Source organism: Pseudophryne corroboree (genome assembly GCF_028390025.1).
Source record: "Pseudophryne corroboree isolate aPseCor3 chromosome 3 unlocalized genomic scaffold, aPseCor3.hap2 SUPER_3_unloc_11, whole genome shotgun sequence".
In the NCBI taxonomy this organism is placed as follows: domain Eukaryota; kingdom Metazoa; phylum Chordata; class Amphibia; order Anura; family Myobatrachidae; genus Pseudophryne; species Pseudophryne corroboree.
Window position 1 is genome coordinate 2,610,926 of NW_026967499.1, and position 17,250 is coordinate 2,628,175.

At 46.7% G+C, this 17,250-nt stretch overlaps 1 pseudogene; it reads left to right on the forward strand.

The window, feature by feature from the left end:
* LOC134983284 (oocyte zinc finger protein XlCOF6-like) overlaps positions 1 to 17,250 on the forward strand; it is a 77,331-nt pseudogene that overhangs the window by 26,358 nt on the left and 33,723 nt on the right.

Here is a 17,250-nt window from a genome sequence, read left to right on the forward strand (position 1 = left end):
TGTCCCACATAGGGGGGTGGTATACACACATAGGGTGACGGTATACGCGTGGGGGGGTGGTATACACACATAGGGTGACGGTATACGCATGGGGTGGTGGTATACACACATAGGGGGGTGGTATACACTGGAACACAGAAGTCAGCCGCAGCCTGGCGAGGGGACGTCGTCCAGCACGGCTTTTCAGCCTACGCAGTCAACACGGAGCCTTATCTTCCGATGTATCTGTAGGGGTTGATGCCGACTTCCTGAGTCCCTTTGTCACACCGTACCTCCTGTGATCCGTGCAAGGATCTGTGTCCTGTACGGTGAACGCTCTCGCTCCTGTTTCTCCAACGCATTTCAGCCAATTGCATGCCGCTTTCTGGGAATTGTGGCTAATGTAGTCCTCCATGTCTGCTATTTGTGTGTGTGTCGGATCACTTATATCTATAGTAATAATACAGGGACATGACTGGGGAGGTGAGGGGATCTGGGAGCATTACAGTGATGTCACTTATATCTATAGTTATAATACTGGGACATGACTGGGGAGGTGAGGGGATCTGGGAGCGTCACAGTGACATCACTTATTTTAAGTGATGTCACTTTGACGCTCGCAGATCCCCTCACCTCACCAGTCATGTCCCTGTTTTATTACTATAGATATAATATATCTATAGTAATAGTACAGGGACATGACGGGAGGTTAGGGGATCTGGGAGCATCACAGTGACATCATTTATATCTATAGTAACAATACAGGGACATCACTGTGGAGGTGAGGGGATCTGGGAATGTCACAGTGACATCACTTATATCTATAGTTATAATACAGGGACATGACTGGGGAGGTGAGTGGACCTGGGAGCATCACAGTGACATTGCATATCTATAGTAATAAAACAGACATGACTGGAGAGGTGATGAGATCTGGGAGCGTCAGTGACATCACTTATATCTATAGTAATGTAACCCCTCTTTTACCTGGGGGTACAGTGTATATGTGCAATGTGCCTCCACCCAAGCTATTTAGAGCCCAATACTCTAATCACTTAAGAAATAACCTACCCCTAGAGTGGTCGCCTATAACATTAGTATGTGATGTAACCAGATAGGACTATGCACATTTACCTATCGTACCTTTCCTTTGTGATTTCAGGCTCTTCCACAGATACGGAGACCGTTCCACCGGTAAGTATACTAGCTTTAATATGCAAGAAGTTATAGGCCACCTTATACAGTTATATCATATAATACTCAAACCATGAACCGTTCTACTAATATACCCCGCCTATACATAATAATATACCCCGCCTATACATAATAATATACCCCACCTATACATAATAATATACCCCACCTGTTCATAATAATATACCCCACCTATACATAATAATATACCCCACCTATACATAATAATATACCCCACCTATACAAAATAATATACCCCACCGATACATAATAATATACCCCACCGATACATAATAATATACCCCACCGATACATAATAATATACCCCACCGATACATAATAATATACCCCACCGATACATAATAATATACCCCACCTATACATAATAATATACCCCACCTATACATTATAATATACCCCACCTATACATTATAATATACCCCACCTATACATAATAATATACCCCACCTATACATAATAATATACCCCACCTATACATAATAATATACCCCACCTATACATAATAATATACCCCACCTATACATGGTAATATACCCCACCTATACATAATAATATACCCCACCTATACATAATAATATACCCCACCTATACATAATGATATACCCCACCTATGCATAATAATATACCCCACCTATACATAATAATATACTCCACCTATACATAATAATATACCCCACCTATACATAATAATATACCCCACCTATACATAATGATATACCCCACCTATACATAATAATATACCCCACCTATACATAATAATATACCCCACCTATACATAATAATATACCCCACCTATACATAATCATATACCCCGCCTGTACATAATAATATACCCCGCCTGTACATAATAATATACCCCACCTATACATAATCATATACCCCACCTATACATAATCATATACCCCACCTATACATAATCATATACCCCACCTATACATAATAATATACCCACCTATACATAATAATATACCCCACCTATACATAATAATATACCCCACCTATACATAATAATATACCCCACCTATGCATAATAATATACCCCACCTATACATAATAATATACTCCACCTATACATAATCATATACCCCACCTATACATAATAATATACCCCACCTATACATAAGGTAATGCATACAATACATAAAATATGATTCCACAAGAAAGTTGTGGGGCTGCGTTTGAAAAACCACCCGGGTTCTCTTACTATAATCGTGCACGGTTGCGGCCCTTTCGTGTCTGTGTATAAGAAGTACTCTGGGTTATATGGGTATCCACTTGGAGCAATTGTCCTCATGATTGTTGAGCAATCCCTACTTCACGGCAATGAATAGCATGGCTTCCATGGAAGATCTAATTGTAGCGCTCCTAGACAACCTGAAACAGGAAGGTAGTACGTGGAGCTGTCCACCCTGGAATCCCTGACACCCGTGGTCTACTCGTTACATATTGTGGGGTGATGATCTGTGTTACCTGTCCCAGTATAAGCATAGCCCCACTGTAGATCCGTGGGGGTGGCTCCAGAACATACAGAAGTCCCGGTTATTGGGACCTGTCTCTGATAGGTGAGGAGTGCTTAGTCTCCCTAGTGTACCATTTCCAAGTTTAAGTGACTAGCAAATGACTATAATTGTTAGGTCTGTTGATATACACATTGCAGCACTGTGCAATATAATGAATATAAACAAATTTTTGGAATTCCATTAATGCATCAAGGCCTGATGACGCCCTCTTAGCAATGAAATGTTATTTCTCATACGTCCTAGAGGATGCTGGGGATTCCAAAAGGACCATGGGGTATAGACGGATCCGCAGGAGCTTGGGCACACTACAAAAGACTTAAAACTGGGTGTGAACTGGCTCCTCCCTCTATGCCCCTCCTCCAGACCTCAGTTAGACTTTGTGCCCAGGAGTGATGGGTCACACACTAGTGGAGCTCTACTGAGTTTCTCTAGAAAAGACTTTTGTTAGGATTTTTATTTTCAGGAAGACCTGCTGGCTACAGGCTCCCTGCATCGTGGGAGTGAGGGGAGAGAAGCAGGACCTACTTCTGTGAGTTTCAAGGCTCTGCTTCTCGGCTACTGCACACCATTAGCTCCAGAGGGTTCGATCACTTGGTGCGCCTAGCTGCTTGTTCCCGGAGCCGCGCCGTCATTCCCCTCACAGAAGCCAGAAGAAAGAAGTCGGGTGAGTATGAGAAGAAAAGAAGACTTCAGTGACGGCAGAAGACTTCAGTAACGGAGGTACAGTGGTAGTGCTGCTCTTCATGCTCCCACACACCAAAGGCACTCACAGGGTGCAGGGCGCTGGGGGGGGGGGGGGGAGCGCCCTGGGCAGCAAGTTACTGGTCTGCTTAATGTTTAAATCGTTACCCCCGCCAACATATGTTAACGATTCCCCGCCACCGCTTTTGCAGGGCGTGGGGGTGGGAGCGCCCTGGGCAGCGAGTCAGTTTTGTGCACTGTTATTGCTCGCGCTGCCGGGGGCTCCGTCTACAGACCCCCGCAGGCATGTTTTAGCGCACCACGTCCCTGTCGGCTGCCGGGGGTGCAGGGCGCCGGGGATTGGGTGGCGCCCTGGGCAGCATAGATATGCGGGCTGTAGAGCTCCCGAGCGCCGCACATGATAACCCGCTAGGAGACCGGCGGGTGCGCGACGCTCGGGGCTCCCGCATGCCGATCGGCCGCGGGGGGTGCAGGACGCCGGGGTATGGTGGCGTCCTGGCCAGCATGACTATGGGGAGTGTAGGTCTCCCGGCGCCGCATACGAAGTCCCGCCAGAACAGCGCGGGGTACGCGACGCGCCGGGATTCCACATGCTGATGCCTGGGATGCAGGGCGCGCAGGAGGCGCCCTGAGCGGCATGGATCGGGGTAAATATGTTTTAACATATTAGGCTACTCGATCTATGGGTCTTTTGATATTACAGACTATAGCCGCCGAGAGGCTATAGCACGGAGCCAGCGCCATTTTCCCTCCTGTCCCCGCCAAGCAAACACAGTAAGGGACATAGTGTTTGGAGGGTATGTTGCCCCTCTCAGAGATAAAACACCTGTGTTTAGGGTCCCCGGCTCCATATGGGTATATATATATATATATATATATACATATTTATATACGAGCGGGCTTAAGCGCGCCGGGAGGGGTGGAGCTTTGCCCTCACGAGAGAGACCAGCGCCATTTCCTAAGTCCCCCACTGGTTCTTGCTGTGTACTAGAAAGGTGGGGGGGGGCGCAGGGTTTTAATGCGATATGGGTGTCATACCATTGGGAGGACAAAATCTATGCAATGCACAAATGCGCTGTTTCCCGGTTTGTTTCCCACTATCCGTTAGTCGACATGTCGACAGGTGTGAGGGGTCACAAGCTGCTGTGGAAATAACTGTCGCTTTCGCTGGTGAATGGTACTTGATTCGGAAAATTAAGTATTAGTAAGTTGGCGTTTGTGTACTTAAAACTGTAAACACGCTAGGGATGCCCGGGCGGCATCGACTGTAATCTCAGTGGTAAAAGTGTTAATAGGCTGTTATGCCCTTAGTATTTTAGAAATTGTATTCGTTGCCTCCCTCAGACCTTTCGGGGTTTCTATGGCCAACTGATTACTGTTTCTGGCTGTCGACATTGATTTCGTTTCTGTCGACTATAATGTCCCTGATAGATCCACTTTGGGGGCATGTCAGTACATGGTCGTACACATTCACAACACATTACTGTCTATAGGGACCTGATAGGTCGGGACAATCCACTTGCGTATACGTTATATCTATATGTTTATATATATGTAGATATAGCTTTAGTTATGCAGGGTTAGGATATATGTTCGTTGGTGTGTATTATATGATATATGTATAAGACAAAGCTGTGACTCATGTGGTAGCGGTTCCACACTACAGCATCAAGGGTCATAGGATCAAAACCCATGGATGAGCAATTATCAGGAATGCTGAATTATTGATATTTTTATCATGTGCTGCTCACTCTGTTGATTATGCTCTAGATTGGCCGTGAGGAGTTGGGTTGGACCCTCTCAAGGTGTCCGAATATGATTCTCTTCACAACGCGGAGAGACAATCATGACAGTCAACTCCTGGTCGACGCAGAGCCCGGTCGCAAGGGATCATACACAGGCAGCTAAGTGAAATTCTATTCCTATACTTTGACCTTTTTTTGCATTGTCTGCATTTGAGGGAGTGTGGTGTTCGAGTAGACATCACATAGAGTTACCTTATCTAGAGTAGGTAGGCTTGCCTATGTTTATTCCAATTATAGCAGGCTGCCACATGACGGCAGGAGGTATGACCGGAAAATTGCGGAGGATGTCTCCGGGAGAAGCTGGTCGCAGGTATACAGCTGTTTGGCGTGGCCTATGATCAGTCAAGCTCGGCGGATATCAATGGTAAGTCTAACTTTGTGAGTTAGCCTCCTTCGAAAACGGTTAGTGATGCATTCTTTTGTGGGATGCAGTCATGTTTTCACCGCTTCGATGCCGCTCTTTTATTTTCATTTCTGCATAGACGATGGAAGGTGAAAAGGTAAGAGTTCTGCAGCCTTGTTAGGTTAGCAGAAGTGGAGGTCTGTTTCTGTTTCCACTATATCCATCACTCTCGCTGAGTTTATCTGGCTGGTCTCCACTCCGGTGACCACTGGTTTACTACTTTTCAGTTAGTCTGAGAATAGACTAGGACTTGTGAGTGGTGGTACACTCTGGGTTACGGCTGTTTCCCCTTACTGTTTGTTCCAATAGATCTTGCCTCTCCCCTGTGGAAGGGGAGGTAGCACGCGACGCCGTACAGAGCTGCGTCATGTACAGGGCATAGTCTGGTTGTCTCTGTAAAAGGGTGCATATTGTGGTTTATCTCTGACTGTGCTTCGGCGCAGGAATTGGCCTTTTGTTCCCAACGACGCAGATATTCGAAGTGGGTTTCCGGGTATATACTGACCGATTAAGGTTCAGGTGGTTTTCCTGTGAAACGTCATCATCAATAGGCTTCATTAATAAGACAGGGCCTTTTATTTTGGTGAGCAGGTCTACTACCAGAGTGGTTGGCATAGGACCAGTTTGAAATGTGGTCCGGGTATTACCTGTGCATACACAGGAATATAATCAAAAGGCCAGGACATCCCTCCTGTGGTGTCTGCTCGGTTCTTTTCTTCTATAGGAAAGAAGGTTAGGGATCCAGGTTTAGATCCTGGTGTCCGTGAATATAGATCTCCGAAGCTGGGGAGCAGTCCTTGGCAAGGGATGTATTTTCAGAGGTTGAGGTCAAGTTGGGAAACTTGTCTGCTGTAGGCTTTCTTGAATTAAGAGCTATTTTTTGACGAACGTATTCTTCGTGTTCTGTCGTGTTAATTCGGCCAGAAGACTTGTCAGCAATGGCGTAAGTAAGCCGCTAGGGCGGAACAAGGAATAAGCAGAAATGGCAGAAGATGCACAGTTTGCAGTTGAGTGGGAAGTCTGGTAGACGCTGTGTTAGCAGTCTTCGTTCCGGAGGTAAACGACGGAGAAATAGATTTCCTTTGCGGACACGATATCCAGCCGGGAAGGATACTGTCATCATCAAGAAGCTTTCCCAGACGTGACAGATCTTGGTGGAGTGTCGCAATTGGATATGTTGGCGTCTCGCCTCAACGAGAGGCCTTGAGGAGATTGTTCCAGGTTAAGGGACACTCAGGATATAGCAGTGGACATCCTCGTGACACAGTGGGTGTTTTTAGTCGGTCTAGATGGCCTCTCCGCTTTCACTTTTCTGACATTGGTAAGCGTAAGATGATTGAGGGTTCTGATGAGCCTCTGAAATCCAGCCTAACCAGCGAGGGTTGGCTATGTAGTTTTTCATGGTTTACTCATAGAAAATGACTGCCCTCTTCCTTTGCGTGAGGTAATGTTACAACAAGGTCGGGGCGTGTATCAGTACTTACTGCGGCTGTGTCTAACGGCGGGGCGGTTGAATGTTGTATCCTACGCCGAATGGGTGTTCCCAGTAAAGTTGTTTCTTCAATTCTTCGGGATAGGAAAGAACAGACGGCACAGCATTACCACCGTTGTTGGAGTAATTATGTGTCTCGGTGTGTATCCAGGAAGGTTCCTATGGAGGACTTTCAGCTAGGTCGGGCTTATCCATCTTTTAAAAGCCAATGTGGAGGCAGGCCTAATAAGTTTATTTACGAAATTTCTCTTTTGGACAGTGGTCAGGCTATTGACTTTGACGTTCGCAAGGCGGGTGTCAGAAGTGATGGTTTGGTCTCACAAGAGCCTTGTTTGATCGTTCAGGTGGATAGAGAGAAATTGAGTACTCGGTTGGTAGTTCTACCAAGAGTGGTTTCTGGGTGTCGCAGAAATCAGCCTATTTTTGATGCCGTTGGTTACTTCGGCATTAGCTGGTTCAAATTCTCTTGATCTAGCCAGGGATTTGTGTATGTAGGTCATCATTTGGCTCAGTTTGGAGAAACCGAGACCCTGTTTTGTCTGGTATGTTCCCAGCTTACTTTGGGAGACTGCGTTATGCAGTTTGTTACAAGCTGGATCTGTGATGCGGTTTGGCATGTTTGTCATAAGGCTGCTTTGCAGTCACCGAACTCGGTGGAAATTCCTTCTTTTGGGAAGATGGGTTTTTCTTGGGCGAATGCCCGAGGAGTCTCGGCGGTTCAACTCTGCCGAGCAGATTCTTGGTCGGGGTCAAACGCTTTTGCGATGCTTTACAAGTTTGATACCCTGATATTTGGGACCTTATGTTGGCTCATTCGGTGCTGCAGAGTCGTCCGCACTCTCCCGCCCGTTTTGGAGCTTTGGTATAAACCCCATGGTCCTTTTGGAATCCCCAGCATCCTCTAGGACGTATGAGAAAATAGGATTTTGGTACCTACCGGTAAATCCTTTTCTCTTAGTCCGTAGAGGATGCTGGGCGCCCGTCCCAGTGCGTATGGTGTCTGCAGTTATTGCTTTTGGTTACACCCTGGTGGTGTGTCTTCTCTGTCTGGCGGTTGCTACCGTTGTTCATGACATAGAATGAGGGGTCGTATTTTTGCGTCTGTGGACACACGGGTTGTGTTACATATTCTCTCAGGGTTTTGTTCATGCCGTTGACTGGTATTCTACTGAATGCCATGTTCTACGGTATGTTTGAGGTGTGAGCTGGTATAACACTCACCGTGGTTATAACCGTAAATTCTTTCCTCGAAATTGTCCATCTCGCCTGGGCACAGTTTTCTAACTGAGGTCTGGAGGAGGGGCATAGAGGGAGGAGCCAGTTCACACCCAGTTTTAAGTCTTTTGTAGTGTGCCCAAGCTCCTGCGGATCCGTCTATACCCCATGGTCCTTTTGGAATCCCCAGCATCCTCTACGGACTAAGAGAAAAGGATTTACTGGTAGGTACCAAAATCCTATTTTAATGAGTTCATGTAACTATGTGTATTGGGGATCACTTTATTGCTAAATTGTTACAAGCCTAGGAGATAGTGTTTTCTCTGATTGCAGAATTGTTACAAGCCTATACAAGTTTAATATACCAATTAATTGAATCTGCAGACCTATTGCTGGAGTATTTCTCTGCAACACTGTTTCTTTATATCTTTATGTGAGAGATTAGGAACTTCCTGCCAACAATTATTTATCATTAAGGTACTCTAGATATCTATGATTTTGCTAAATCACCACGAGATGCCACCTCTGCCTAAATACCTCACCTGAATTACCAGCATATGTTGATTGATAAATGCTCAGGACACAAATCTAAAAGTGTGTGAACGTCAATTGGTCTCCTGTATATGGAAATCACTTTAAATGTTATTATTCTTATGCACTTCGGCATAGGAGAATAAGAGGAGATCAGTTATAATATTTAGAATGTCATTTGAATGAATTAGTTCAAACAAATTATACATTTCTGATTATTTATCAGAGCTTTATCTCTTCTCAGCACTCTCTCATCTGGCTGATAGCTGTGTTGGCAAGGGTTCTGCCCTTCCCAGCGTACATTTGGCTGTCACAACAGAAAGCAGAAGTGCTCCCTTCTTCCTTCTGCCTTAATCCTAAGTGGAAGTAGACCAATTAATTTATGATCTTCCCCAATTAAAACTGGTGATGGCTCTCCTTTCCAACACTCTCTCATCTGGAAAAGCCTGGGGCCAATTTATCCAGTAACGAGTATCAGGCAGAGTACAGACAGCAGAAGTGGGTTCTCTCTTCCTTCACATGTCATCTTCACTATTCAAGGTCGTACTATCCTGAGAGTAGCCCGATCTTCTATCTTGGAAGCTGATAGGATAGACCTGGTTAGTACTTTGAAGGGGGACCGCTTAGGAATACCAGGCACTGTGGATATCACTAAGATGATCACCTATATCTTCATGTGAAAACACTGGTGGGGCAGTTCTAATCTGCTCACTCCTACTCACCTAATCTATATTTCTTTATCATCCACTAGGGGTCACTGGAGTACTCTTGGGATATGGACGGGCTTCCGTAGGAACAGCACTGAATATTTAAATTTAGAACACTCCACCCCTCCATATCCCCGAGTACCTCTCAGTGTTTTTTCTGTGCTCGACGTAGCAACATCTCTGTGACTCAAGTCACGATTACTTTGAAGAAGTTTTCTTTTTCTTTTTATTTGATTTGATTTTTTCTATTTTACATCCCTTTCCCCCTTCCAAAAGGCAGGGTCAGGGATAGTACAGCTGCTGATAGCAGCAGGGGCGTGTCAGGCCTCTCTGAAAGAGCTCCCTCACAGCCACACACACAGCCTCCTGCACAGGCTGGCCGGTGCTTGTTCAGAAGCCCCGTCGGAGCCTCCTCACAAGCTGCAGGATAAAGGTATGTGAACGGGGCGGTCAGCTCCCGCTGCCGCCCCGAGGTGTGGGGACATTGTTAGCGCTTAGCGCCGCTGCTCGCTCCACTTAGCCGCCCGTCCCGCCGCTGCTCTCCCCACTCAGCCGCTCTCCCCACATGGCGACGGCCACAGCAGTTCTTCCGCACACAGGCCGCCGCTGATCTGCCGCTCAGAGGGTGCCGGCGCCGCAGCTCTCTCGCTCACGGAGCCGGCCGCCGCTACTGCTCCGGGTCCCACCGCTGGTTGACGCGCTGCTCACCCGGGCTCAGACACAGCGCTCTGCGATACCCGCTGGGGCCCCACACGCTGCGCTGCCGCTGCTCTGATTCGGAAAGAGCAGGCAACCATTACACAAGGGTGAGGCGGGGGGGGCAATAAATAAATAAGGGGGCAATAAGCGGCATAACAAATACTGCAGCACCAGATGCTAGGCTGCAGGGATATTTGCAGGGTTATAATCAGTGAAAGTTTGTAACCAGCACTAGGATTATATGTGTAAGCATAGCATGGCAGCCATGTTTAACCATGCTTCCTGTGTCTTCCTGATGTGATTCCAGAACGTTCCAGTACTACATCTCTACTCCACCGGAGGCGCAGGGGTGTTAGAGGGGAATTTGGGATCACATTTCACAGTACTGGCCACGTGTACTGCACTTGGCCAGATTTATATACAGAGACACCTTACTGCTATTTTACTGAGTCGTGCAGGTGTCTGTTTTTTGTGTATTGTATTGTCTGTCGCCATAATGAGTAAGGCACCAGCAAAAACTAAAAAGCATAATTGCAAAGTCTGTAACAGTGTATTACCGGATGGATCTACCACATGTACAGTATGTTTTGTAAATTCGGTTCAGAATACCATTTCTGCTCCTGTTTTACAACCAATTTCCTCACCGGACCCTCCGTGGGGTATGTTAGTAAATGTACTGGATAGGTTACAATCAGAATTGACCGCCGCTCGTCAGGAGCGGGAAACGGTAAGATCTGAGTCTAGGGTGAGACCGCCAGAACTACCGGAGGCGTCTCAGCCTTGCGTAAGGTCCAAATCCATTTTGGGTAAACGGGATAAATTTCATATGTCTTATGATTTTCCAGTGTCTGCTATGTTGCATTCTGACGATTCCATGCCAGACCTCACGGAACACGATAAGGGTGAGGAGGGCGACGTGGAGTCAGATGGCGAGGATTTTAACAGTTCCGGCATTGATGATCTCATCAGAGCGGTACGTCAGTCTCTGAAGTTTACTGAAACTGAGGAGCCTCTCACAAATGATCAGGTCGTATTTACTAAACGACAAAAAACTCCAATAAGTTTTCCTGTGTCGGAATCTCTTAATCAGATGTTAGTAGAAACATGACAGAATCCAGATAAACGGTTTTCTATACCTCGCAGATTTAAGTCTAGTTACCCATTTCCAGACTCGGTAACATGTACATGGGAGAATCCACCAATAGTTGATTCTTCAGTGTCAAAGCTTACCAAGAAATTAACCATACCAGTGCCAGCAGCTACTACGCTTAAAGACCCTTCAGATCGCAAGATAGAAACTATGCTAAAATCCATGTATGTAACAGCAGGTGTGATGCTAAGACCTGGATTGGTTGGTATTTGGGTCACTAAGGCGCTCATAATATGGCTTACAGAACTCAAATCTCTTTTACATGACGAAAACCTGATACTTCTTGTAAATCAAATGATTGAGGCTGTCGAGTATCTCTGTACAGCGTCTACTGACGTCTGTCAGCTCACTTCTCGTATTTCATCGTCGCTAGTTACGGCACGAAGAGCACTCTGGCTGCGTGCTTATCATGCGGAGGCAGAGGTCAAACGAGGTATAGAGGCGTTGCCTTACGATGGCAAGAAGTTGTTTGGTCCTGAATTGGACGCATGGATTGCTGAGGCTACGGGAGGTAAGTCTGTTTTCTTACCATTGCCTCCACCGGTATCAAGAAGAAGGTACGCTGGACCTTCGTTCAAATCCTTTAGACTTCAGCCCTTTCGAGGACGTGGCAGGGGAACAGCCACGCCTGCTAGACGTGGTCGCGGACGTGGTTTCCAACAAACCAACACAACTCGCCAAGACACTAAGGTTACCGACAAGCCAGTGGCATGACGGGCTACCAGCCCATCTCGGTTCTCCGATTGTGGGAGCACGCCTTCAGACGTTCCATTTGGCGTGGTTCCACACATCCGCGGATGGGTGGATCCGCAATTTAGTGTTAAAAGGTTACAAAATAGAGTTCGACTGTCTTCCGCCTCTGCGGTTTTTCAAGACAGGATTGCCTCTGTCGGACGACAAGAGGACGGTTCTGCAAATTGCCATCCAGTCCCTACTGGATTCAGCAGTTTTGATTCCGGTCCCTGTACACCAACAGGGTCAGGGTTATTATTCAAGTCTGTTTGTAGTACCAAAGCCGGATGGTTCAGTCAGACCAATATTGAACTTAAAGGGTCTCAATCAGTACGTCACTTACTACAGATTCAAAATGGAGTCTCTGCGTTCGGTGATTGCGGGGTTGGAGCCAAAGGAATTTATGATTTGCGCTAGATCTCAAGGATGCGTACTTACACATTCCAATTTGGCAGCCTCATCAGAAATTCTTACGGTTTGCAATACGCCAGAACCATTACCAGTTTCAGGCTCTACCGTTTGGCCTGTCATCAGCGCCTCGGGTATTCACCAAAGTGATGTCTGTGATGATAGCTCATCTCAGATCCCTGGGAGTGACAATAGTTCCGTATTTAGACGATCTGCTCATCAAAGCTCCGTCTCAACGGATACTTCTCCAACATGCGCTGCTAACATACGATGTACTGGTTCACCACGGGTGGATTGTCAACTTCAAGAAATCACATCTAATTCCGTCTCAACGCCTTCAATTCCTAGGTATGATTCTAGATACGGTCAATCAAAGAATTTACCTACCACAGCAGAAAGTACAAATTCTACGCCATCTAGTACAATTAGTGCTCAAACCAAGCACAGTGTCGGTACACTTGTGCATTCGCCTCTTAGGCACAATGGTGGCAGCTTTCGAGGCGCTTCAATTCGGAAGATTTCACTCTCGTCCATTTCAACTGAATGTGCTCGCCCAGTGGTCAGGCTCGCATCTGCAGATTCACCACAGGGTGAGGTTGTCGCCAAGGGCAAGAGTATCTCTGCTCTGGTGGCTCAAGGAACACAATTTAACCGCAGGAAGACGATTCGGGGGTTGGAATTGGATAATTCTAACTACGGACGCCAGTCTCAGAGGTTGGGGAGCGGTAATTCAAAATTGTCAGCTCCAGGGTCTCTGGGCGGATCACGAGAAATTGCTGTCTATAAATGTCCTAGAACTCCGCGCAATTTACAATGCGCTACGACAAGCAGTGCATATGCTTCGCTCTCAGCCTGTCCAAGTGCAGTCGGACGATGCGACGGCGGTCGCATACATCAACAAACAAGGAGGAACGAGAAGCCGCATGGCAATGCGGGAAGTAGCTCGTATCCTCAATTGGGCGGAATGCCACCAGGTGATATTGTCGGCAGTGTTCATTCCGGGAGTGGACAACTGGGAAGCGGATTATCTCACTCGTCGGGATTTTCATCCAGGCGAATGGGCATTAAATCCAGAAGTGTTTCACATGTTGGTTCAGAAATGGGGTTATCCTCAGGTGGACCTGATGGCGTCTCGACACAATCACCAAACGTTCCAGTATGTGTCCAGAACAAGAGATCCAAAGGCAGTGGCGGTGGATGCTCTCACTGTCGCGTGGCCGTACAGTCTTGTGTATCTGTTTCCACCATTTCCGTTGCTCCCTCTGGTGCTAAAACGAATCAAAAGGGAGTCGGTCACAGTCATACTAGTGGCGCCTCATTGGCCTCGGAGAGCTTGGTTCTCGGATCTCCGAGGATTACTCGCAGACGATCCTTGGCCGCTCCCGCTATGTCCAGACCTGTTACAACAGGGTCCGTTCCTTTACCCCGATTTAGCGCGGCTGCGTTTGACGGGGTGGCTGTTGAGACCGCCCTCTTAAGAAGAGAGGGCATTCCAGATTCAGTTATACCAACCATGTTACGAGCTAGGAAGCCGGTTACGGCAGCTCATTATTACAGAATATGGCGTGCCTATATAGGTTGGTGTGAAGCTCGGAAATTTCCGACATCATCTTTCAAGTTATGCCGCATTTTGTTGTTTCTACAAACAGGGTTAGATGGAGGACTGCGTTTATCTACACTAAAGGTGCAGGTATCTGCTTTTTCAATTTATTTTCAAAGACGATTGGCTCTATTGCCGTTTATACGCACTTTTCTCCAAGGTGTACTCAGAGTACAGCCTCCATTCATTCCACCTACAGCGCCATGGGACTTGAATCTGGTTTTAGAGTTCTTACAGTCTTCATATTTTGAACCCTTACAGCAAGTGGATATAAAGTTTCTCACTTGGAAGACAATTTTTCTCCTAGCCTTAGCTTCGGCAAGGCGTGTTTCGGATTTGGGTGCCTTGTCATGCAAGGCACCGTATTTGGTGTTTCATGATGACAGAGCGGAACTTCGGACGAATCCCGCTTTCTTACCAAAGGTAGTGTCATCTTTTCACATCAATCAACCAATAGTAGTTCCTGTGTTGACAGCACATTCTGGAACTCTGGATGTGGTACGCGCATTACGCATTTATGTATCCCGAACGTCTTCAGTTCGTAAGACGGATACGTTGTTTGTTCTCTATGATGCTGCCAAGATAGGTTGGCCAGCGTCTAAACAAACCTTATCCAGATGGATAAAACTGACCATACGTCAGGCTTACCTTCATGCTAGGTTACAACCGCCTACGTCAGTAATCGCTCATTCCACACGTTCTGTGGGAACTTCATGGGCAGCTGGTCGTGGGGCTTCTACAACGCAGCTTTGCCGTGCGGCTACATGGTCTTCAGTGCACACGTTTGTGCGCTTTTACAAGTTTGATACGTTTGCGGCATCAGCATCTAGCTTTGGCCGCCTAGTGTTACAGGTGCCAAACAGCTCTCCCGCCCACGGGGGAAGCTTTGGTACGTCCCAAGAGTACTCCAGTGACCCCTAGTGGATGATAAAGAAAATAGGATTTTGGTACTTACCAGATAAATCCTTTTCTTTGAATCCATAGGGGGCACTGGACGCCCACCCAGAGCAGTTTTACCTAGTTGTGGTTAGTTCTGAGGATCTTATGGTAACACACTTTCACCGACTGGTTCAAATTACAAGTGCTGGTTAGGGTGTCAACTGTTTAGTTGTCAGTAACGTTATGTGTTAACTTCGTTATTGTCAGTTATGTTATATGTAATACTCCATTGTCAACATCTCTATAGTTCCTGTTCGGCTCAGTAAAAAACACTGAGAGGTACTCTGGGATATGGAGGGGTGGAGTGTTCTAAATTTAAATATTCAGTGCTGTTCCTACGGAAGCCCGTCCATATCCCAAGAGTACTCCAGTGCCCCCTATGGATTCAAAGAAAAGGATTTACCTGGTAAGTACCAAAATCCTATTTTCACCTTTCTCTCTTCTATTTTGAATATTAGATATTTAAATATGTTTGGACCACATAGGTCGATATTTTAATGGAATAGAATAAAAATTAAGCTTTAGATCATTCATCATCATATCATTTCACTATATATTGACTAATCATCATTACCATTTTCAAATAAGAGTGTTCCCGAAAAGGATTTCTTTTGTCTTGTCCTTTTTTTCTCTATACCAAGTTTAGGTGACCCTGCGCCCTCTCCGAGCTACTTTCATCATTATACACCACCGCACTCTTTATGACTACTACCCTGCTGGTCATTATCTAATGGATATGGAGTCTCTAGAGGTGCTATTTATACTCCTCAGATCCACCGATGCTGCTGGTACCTGTGCTACTGTGCTGGGGGCTGGTACTTTAATTGTTAAAGGCTGATAGGGGAGTATACAGATTAGCAGGATTTATATGGGGGCATCCTGCACTTACAATGATAGTGTGCCCGGTCTGGACCGCCCCCGACTCCGCCTCCTCCAACAACCGGGCTCTTTCTGCGGGTTGGGTGGGATGAGGGACACAGCTCTGTCTCGGGGGGGAAACTGTCTGCTACTGCTGGACTTTTGGTAGCTGCTGCCCGTACTGCGGTCTCCTCCCATGTACTAGCCTGGCCCGCCAGCGCTCCGCCTCCCAGCACTCTCCGTGACAACCAGGCACCGGGATGTCCCTGCTCAGCGTCCACCAGGGGAAATTAACACATCGCTTCTCACCCGCAGCGGAAAACATCCAATTCCTTTCCCCCACAGGGGCTCTCTCACTCACAGGGAACCGCCTTCCTGTAAGCTCCCTTGTCTCAGCCGCCAGCCTTTTTCTCTCCCCATAGTCAGCCCACCAACAAAACCGCCACTACACGCGCCCCGCCACCTCTCTCAGCACACGGACCTCTGGAAGCTTCTCCACGATCTCCCCCGCGCACTGCGCGCTAACCAGAGTCCCCTCACCTTCAGCAGGCACAGAATAATAACATGCATAAACACTATACATTATTGGATCACTAGAAACATCCAAGTTATTATCACATATATGGTATACATCAGTTGGCAGCATCTCTATTACCTTATAGATCTATACATTCATTCATTGATTTGCCCCCTCATAGTGTCCCAAGGCCTTCAAATCACTAGGGTACTACAGTAATAGTACAGGGACATGACTGGGGAGGTGAGGGGATCTGGGAGCGTCACAATAACGTCTCTTCTATCTATAGTAATAATGCAGGGACATGACTGGGGAGGTGAGGGGATCTGGGAGCATCACAATAATGTCACATATCTATAGTAATAAAACAGGGACATGACTGGGGAGGTGAAGGGATCTGGGAGTGTCACAGTGACATCACTTATATCTATAGTAATAATACAGGGACATGACTGGGGAAGTGAGGGGATCTGGGAGCGTCACAATAACGTCACTTATCTATAGTAATAATACAGGGACATGACTGGGGAGGTGAGGGGATCTGGGGGCGTCACAGTGACATCACTTACAGCTATAGTAATAATACAGGCACATGACTGGGGAGGTGAGGGGATCTGGGAGCGTCACAGTGACATGACTTATATCTATAGTAATAATACAGGGACATGACTGGGGAAATTAGGGGATCTGGGAGCGTCACAATAACGTCACTTATATCTATAGTAATAATACAGGTACATGACTGGGGAGGTGAGGGGATCTGGGAGCGTCACAGTGA